A 7117-nucleotide genomic window follows, 5' to 3' on the forward strand; every position below is an offset into this window, starting at 1 on the left:
AATCTAAGGAGAGAAATCTCTGAGTTTTTGTCAAAAAGAAAATGAAGAGTTTTATGAATGTTGGGAAAGGCTTAAAGATTTATTCTTAAAATGTCCTCATCATGGTTTTGACAAATGGAGACTTGTAAAATATTTTTATGATGGTTTGACTCCTTCTAATCGTCAAATGATTCAATCTATGCATATCAAATTTTATTTACAATTTTAAGGGCAAGAGGCTTGGGACGCTCTTGAAGATTTATCTGTCAATTCACAACAATAGAATTATTTTGATCCTAGGTCTAGGTCAATTAATTCACCAAAAAGAGGAGGAAGGTATGAAGAAAAAGATGAACCAGACTTAACAACATCCTTAGACAAATTAGCAAGAAAAGTAGAAGCTTTAGCCATAAGCGAACCTATAAATTCTCCAATGCAACTCATAAAATATGTTTGTTCTATATGTTCTAGTCCTTGCATAATGCCCAATCATGTCCTTCTTACCAAAAGACCTTTTCTGAGGCGGCCAATGCTCTTCATTCTTATGGGAAACAAAATGATAGCCATTCTCTTCCACTTATAATCAAAATTAGAGAAACCATCCAAAATTTTCATGGAGACAAAACCAGCCTCCAATGAAACAAGGGCACTAATACAACATACAAAACGAAAATCATGCCACACAAAATCAGCTATATCCTCAATAAAGGAAACCTTCCTTAGAAGGTACTTTACAGTAGTTTATGCAATCCACTCAGCAAATCCTACAAAATCAATCTCAATCAATTACCACATGTGAGACACAAGTAGGACAAATAACTGCTTTACCTGATAGAGAAAAAGGAAAATTTCCTAGTCAACCCATCCCCAATCCAAAAGGCCAATGTGAGATAGGAAATCTTAGCCATAATGAAGAAGCCAAATCAATTTCAACTCTTAGGTCAGGAAAGAACATTTTCAAACCCGATTACATACTCGAGGTTGAAAAAGAAAAAGAAAAAGAAAAGATTCAACCCACTAGTTTCAATTCAAATGACTCTTCAAAGGAGGATACCCCAATCCTTCCTTTCATTCATAAAGCCCCATTCCCGCAAAGACTACTTCCAATGAAAAGAAGCAGCCAATATAGTGACATCTTAGAGGTTTTCAAGAAAGTTAGTATCAATACACCACTCTTAGATGCCATTAAGCAAATTCTCACCTACTCTAAATTTTTGAAGGGTCTTTGCACAATCAAAAGAAACACTAATGTTCCAAAAAATGCATTTTTAACTAAACAAGTTAGTTCCACATTTCAATATAAGAGTCTTGTTAAATATAAAGATCTTAGGTGTCCCACAATTTCATGCATTATTGGTGATCATTTTATTAACAAGGCTTTACTTGATTTGTGTAATGCCCCGGATTCCCTATTATGGTTAATGGCTGGATTAGTAGGCCGGGTGGGCCATAATTGTTTAATTATGCCATTTAATGTGTTTATGCATGTTTATGAGATTTATATTATAATATAATGTTAATTGTATGCATGTCGGTGATATATGTTGAGACCACATTATGATGTGGGTTTGTTCGAGCTATTCGACATGAGACGATCGTAGAATATTGATTAGCGGTTTACTCACAACAGGTTTAAGTGTCGGGACTTGGGTTGAGTCTCGGGGTGATTTTGATGGTTAGAGCGTTACCGGGAGATAAAGGGTAACGGGTTGTGAATTATTGGCATTTGAGAACATTGAGAATAGCGGGAATTGGAGAGCGTTAATTGTGATTAACGAGTTAGAAGGAAAGTACCAAATATGCCCTTGGGAGCCTTTAGAAAGTATTAATTGACCTAGGGGTAAAATGGACATTTCACCCCTAGGATAGATATAACTCTTGATGGTTGAAGAAAGTAGTGGAAAAACAGAGTATGCAAAAGAGTTCTCCCGTACCTTCTTTTCTTCATTTTTCTTTGTGGTTTCTGAACCAATTTTGAGGATTCAAGCTTGGGAAGCAGGCCTTGGGAGTTTGGGAGTGTGTTCCACCATTGAAGACCATCATAAGCCGAGCCTTGGGTAAGTTTCTAACCATGGTTTTCTCTGGTTTGCCCTGTTCTGGTTTTATTTTGCAGCTGAGATTTCTAGGGTGAATTCATGGTTTTGTTGGGAGTTTTGGCTAAGGTTCCCATGCTTGTGATGTTTGGGGTGTGCTGGGAAGGTTTTTGGGTTCATTTGGCATCAAGAATAGGATTTGGAATCTTGGAAATCGAGTTAGAATCGAAGGAGTTGAAGAAGGTCGGTTCAGGGGAGATTGGGTCTGGAGGTAGCGCTACAGTGCCCACCTTAGGACGCTATAGCGCTCCTCAGGAGGCTTTCTGGCTCTTGGGAGGTTCTGTGTAGAGCGCTGTGGTGCTAGGGGTTGAGCGCTGTAGCGCTACCTTGTTCCTTCTAAGTCCCGTTTTGAGTGTTTTTAAGGGTTTTTGACTTGGGGTTTCAATCCTTAAGGCCCGGGATCGAATCTACTCACCGTGTGGGCATGTTTCGAGGTCCCGAGGGTGGTGCTTAGGTTAAGACCCTATTATTATGGATTCTCATTAATGGAGGTTATAATTGGTTGTGATTAGGTAACCGCTAAGGAACTAAAAGATCGATCGTTCTCAGGAGTCGTCTTTATCGTACTTCCCGCTCGATCCTGAGGTAAGAAAACGGTGTATGAGTACAGTTGCACCCTGTATAGGTATATGACATGCATGGTTTGATATTGAAGCATGCTGGTTGATATATGTGGACGTGGATTGCATAATAAATGCTAATGAACGCTGATTACCTGTTTATGACACTGACTAGTCAGGGACCGACTCTAAAGTCGATGATCACGCATTGAATGGCTCTATGGCATTAATGCGGGACCGGTCCTAAGGTCGAAGAACTTATAAGCGCTTGCCTGGTCTATAACCAGATGTTTATAGCCAAGGTATATGACCCCGGTGACCGTTTGTCACATGGCTAAGGGACGTTGTCCATAGTTTCGACTCCAGAGTCGTGAGGAAGGTCATGTTGGTGACTAATCACCTTGCACCTGTCCTAATCAGACTTAAGGAAGAATCACTTATCAGTTAAGCCCTGGTGACCCTATCGTCACATGGCTAGAGGGAGCGATGCTCATTATTGTGACTTTTGGCTGTTGTCACCTATTTGCTTGGACTGATAGTCTTGATATTATATCATGTCTTATTGTGTTTTCTTGCTGGGCCTTGGCTCATGGGTGCTTTGTGGTGCAGGTAAAGGAAAGGAAAAGCTTAACCAGCCCTGAGTGGAGAGCTTGGGCGATGTTGTGTACATATAGGGCCGCTTGACCGCCACAGTTAAGGAGTTCTCAGAGGGACTAGGGGTTTACCCTATTTTTGCCGCTTAGGCCGGCGGGGATTGTAAATTTGGAACTGTAGCGACTCTTTTGTATTACGAACTACTTGTAAACATTTTGAAAGGCTCATGAGCAGTTTATTTACTTAATGAAATGTACCCTTTCCTTTTTACTGGTTTTCTACCTTAACCTGATAATAACACTTACATCACGTTTTTAACCAAAGGACTTGGGTAGCGGGTCAAATTTCTGGTTCACCATTCACCGTAACTGTTTTGGGATAACCAGGGCGTTACAACTTGGTATCAGAGCAATGCCAAGGTTAGGGTTCCTGTAGACTGGCTAGGTATGTACACACATCACCGAAGTCAAGCTCGACTCATGGTTTGGTAAATATCTAAGTGGTTACATGTATAATTGCTTAAATGTGATATATATGCTTTACCTGTGTGCATGAGATATTATGTTGAGCTTGTGCCCTGAGATATTATATCTTCAGCAAATGTGTACTGATTAGTACTGAGATTGCTGGCGCCTGCTTATTAGTATGGTTGTTTATAAGTTATTATGTGATACATGCTGAGTGCTGAGTGCTGAGTGCCATAAACATGTATCTGCTTGTGAATACTGAGTGACTGTGGAATGTGATAGTTGTTTGTTGTTCTTGGACCATGAGGCGGCAAGAGGTTTAGTTATTACTACCTGACTGGCCGTATTGATTATTGTTTCAGTAAGGTATCAGTTACAGAATGAACTCAGGACATACAGACATGTCTGCTGGCCAGAGTGATCTAGGCCAGAATAATAACAGTCAGGGTCAAGAGAATGACCAATCCCAGGTTCCACAGCCAGCACCTGCAAACTGGCAACAGTTGTTTAATGATTTGCAGTCTACAGTGTTAAAACAGGGAGAGGAGCTTCGTCTCCTAAGACAGCAGCAAGTGCCGGTAGTAGCCAGCGTTGCAGAGGCACCTTCTGTGTCGGTGCCAGTTACTGGGCAACTGCCCGAGGTTGCAAACAGATTGGAACCTCTTTATGAGCGGTTCAGGAAACAACAACCTCCTGTGTTTGAAGGCAGTGCCGATCCTACCAAAGCTGAACAATGGATGAGCATGATTACCACTGTTCTGGATTTTATGAAGGTAGTTGGTACTGAGAGGGTGGCCTGTGCTGCCTATATGTTTCGGGAAGATGCCCGGATTTGGTGGGAAGTGGTTGGTCAGACCAAGGATGTTAATCTCTTGAGCTGGGAGGAATTTCAGACATTGTTCAATGAAAAGTATTACAATGACGCTATTAGAGCGGCGAAGGCTGATGAATTTATGAGGCTACTTCAGGGAAGCTTATCAGTAACCGAGTATGCCTTAAGGTTTGACCGTTTGGCAAAGTTTGCCAAGGAGTTGGTACCCACTGATGGGACCAGGAGAGAGCGTTTCTTACAGGGGCTACAGCCCAGGTTAGCCCGAGATGTGCGCATCACCACTGTGGCAGGAGTAACTACTTATGCACAGGTGGTGGAGAAGGTGCTTACAGCTGAAACTGCAGAGATTAAGATCTGGTGTGACAATGCAGCCAGAAGGGATCTTAGGAGGCCAGGTCCTCCATTTGTGGGTTCTGGTCGAGGTGTTGGCCCCAATGATCAGAAGAGGAAGGTTCCTGACACCTTCCCAGTTTCAGGTCATGACAGACGGCCCCGTGGTGTTTCTGTGGGTCGTCCAGGTGGAAATGAAGCCTGGAAGTCTTATCCCGAGTGTCCTAGATGCAAGAGGCATCACTTGGGAGAGTGTAAGGCAAGGGCCTGCTTCTCTTGTGGAGCAGTGGGTCATCTCAAAAAGGATTGCCCTAAGGCAAGAAAGGAAGAGCCCAGGAAGGCAGACAGCTCGGCCCCAGCGCGAGTTTTTGCTTTGACTCAAGCTGAAGCTGAGGCTTTGACCTCAATTGTTACAGGTCAGCTTCTTAGTGCAGGAACTGCTTATAATGTATTGATTGACTCTGGTGCTACGCATTCTGTTGTTGCTAGTAGTGTTATTGATAGATTGTGTAGACCTTGTGATTTCTATGCTGTGGGGTTTGGTACTCTGTTACCCACTGGGGAATTGGTTGTATCCAGGAGATGGGTCAGATCTTTGCCAGTGATAGTGGAGGGTAGAGAGTTGTCAGTGGATCTTATAGAGTTGGTTATGACTGACTTTGATATGATACTGGGTATGGACTGGTTAGCCAAGTATGGGGCAACCATTGACTACAGAAGGAAGATGGTCACCTTTGAGCCTGAAGGTGAGGATCCTTTTGTATTTGTTGGTGCTGTGCATGGACCCCGTATTCCTATGATTTCTGGATTGAGGGCTAGGGATTTACTGCAAGGGGGTTGCATTGGATTCTTAGCTAGTGTGGTTGATACCACCTAGGTCGTGTTAGTGAGACCAGAGGATACTAGACTTGTATGTGAGTTTCTGGATGTGTTTCTGGAAGATTTGCCAGGGTTGCCACCACACAGAGAGATTGAGTTTGTTATAGAACTGGCCCCAGGGACAGAGCCAGTGTCTAGAGCACCATACAGAATGGCCCCAGCTGAGTTGAAAGAATTAAAGGTACAGTTGCAAGAGCTGTTGGACTTGGGTTTTATCAGACCTAGCTTTTCACCTTGGGGTGTGCCAGTTCTGTTTGTGAAGAAGAAAGATGGTTCTCTAAGGATGTGTACAGATTACAAAGAACTGAATAAGTTGACAATTAAGAACCGGTATCCTTTGCCAAGGATAGACGATCTATTTGATCAATTGCAGGGTAAGACGGTATTCTCTATGATCGTCCTTCATTCTGGTTATCATCAGTTGAGGGTTAAGGAGGGAGAAATACCGAAGACCGCTTTTCGCACTAGGTATAGGCATTATGAGTTTTTAGTTATGTCATTTGGGTTGACTAATGCCCCTGCTGCTTTCATGGATATGATGAACAGAGTGTTCAAGGATTATTTGGACTAGTTTGTGATCATCTTCATCGATGATATTCTGGTGTATTCTCAGACTAAGTCAGAGCATGAGCAACATCTGAGGTTGGATCTACAGAGGTTGAGGGAACACAGATTGTTTGCAAAGTTCAAGAAGTGTGAATTCTAGTTGTCTCAGGTGTCCTTTCTTGGGCATATTGTCAGTAAGGAGGGGATTAAAGTGGATCCAGCAAAGATTGAGGTAGTCAGGGATTGGCCAAGGCCAAAGAATGCTTCTGAGGTTAGAAGTTTCCTTGGATTGGCAGGGTATTACAGGCGGTTTGTGGAAGGGTTCTCAAGGATTACTACTTCGTTGACTGAGCTGACATGCAAGGGTCAGAAGTTTGTGTGGTCAGACAAGTGTGAGAACAGTTTCCAAGAGTTGAAACAGAGGTTGATTATAGCTCCAGTTCTGAGTCTTCCTACAGACCAGGAGAAGTTTGTGATATACTGCGATGCTTCTCATCAGGGTTTGGGTTGTGTTTTGATGCAATCAGAGAGGGTTATAGCTTATGCTTCTCATCAGTTGAAGGAGTACAAGAAGAGGTATCCTACCCATGATTTAGAGTTGGCGGCGGTGGTTTTCGCTTTAAAGATATGGAGGCACTACCTCTATGGAGAGAAGTGTGAGATTTATACAGACCACAAGAGCCTGAAGTATTTCTTTACCCAGAAAGACTTGAACATGAGGCAAAGGCGTTGGCTGGAATTAGTAAAAGATTATGATTGTGAGATTCTGTATCACCCAGGGAAAGCCAACGTGGTGGATGATGCTTTAAGCCGGAAGGGTCCGGGACAGATTCATGG

At 42.7% G+C, this 7117-nt stretch overlaps 1 non-coding gene across 1 annotated transcript; it reads right to left on the reverse strand.

Annotated features, from left to right (window-relative positions):
• LOC133780989 (small nucleolar RNA R71) lies at window positions 1-108 on the reverse strand. The gene has a single exon (XR_009869790.1). It is a non-coding gene; the product is annotated as a small nucleolar RNA R71 (small nucleolar RNA).
• Window positions 109-7117: the final 7009 nt, after the last annotated feature.

The sequence above is a fragment of the Humulus lupulus genome, chromosome 5 (genome assembly GCF_963169125.1).
Source record: "Humulus lupulus chromosome 5, drHumLupu1.1, whole genome shotgun sequence".
Lineage (NCBI taxonomy): Eukaryota > Viridiplantae > Streptophyta > Magnoliopsida > Rosales > Cannabaceae > Humulus > Humulus lupulus.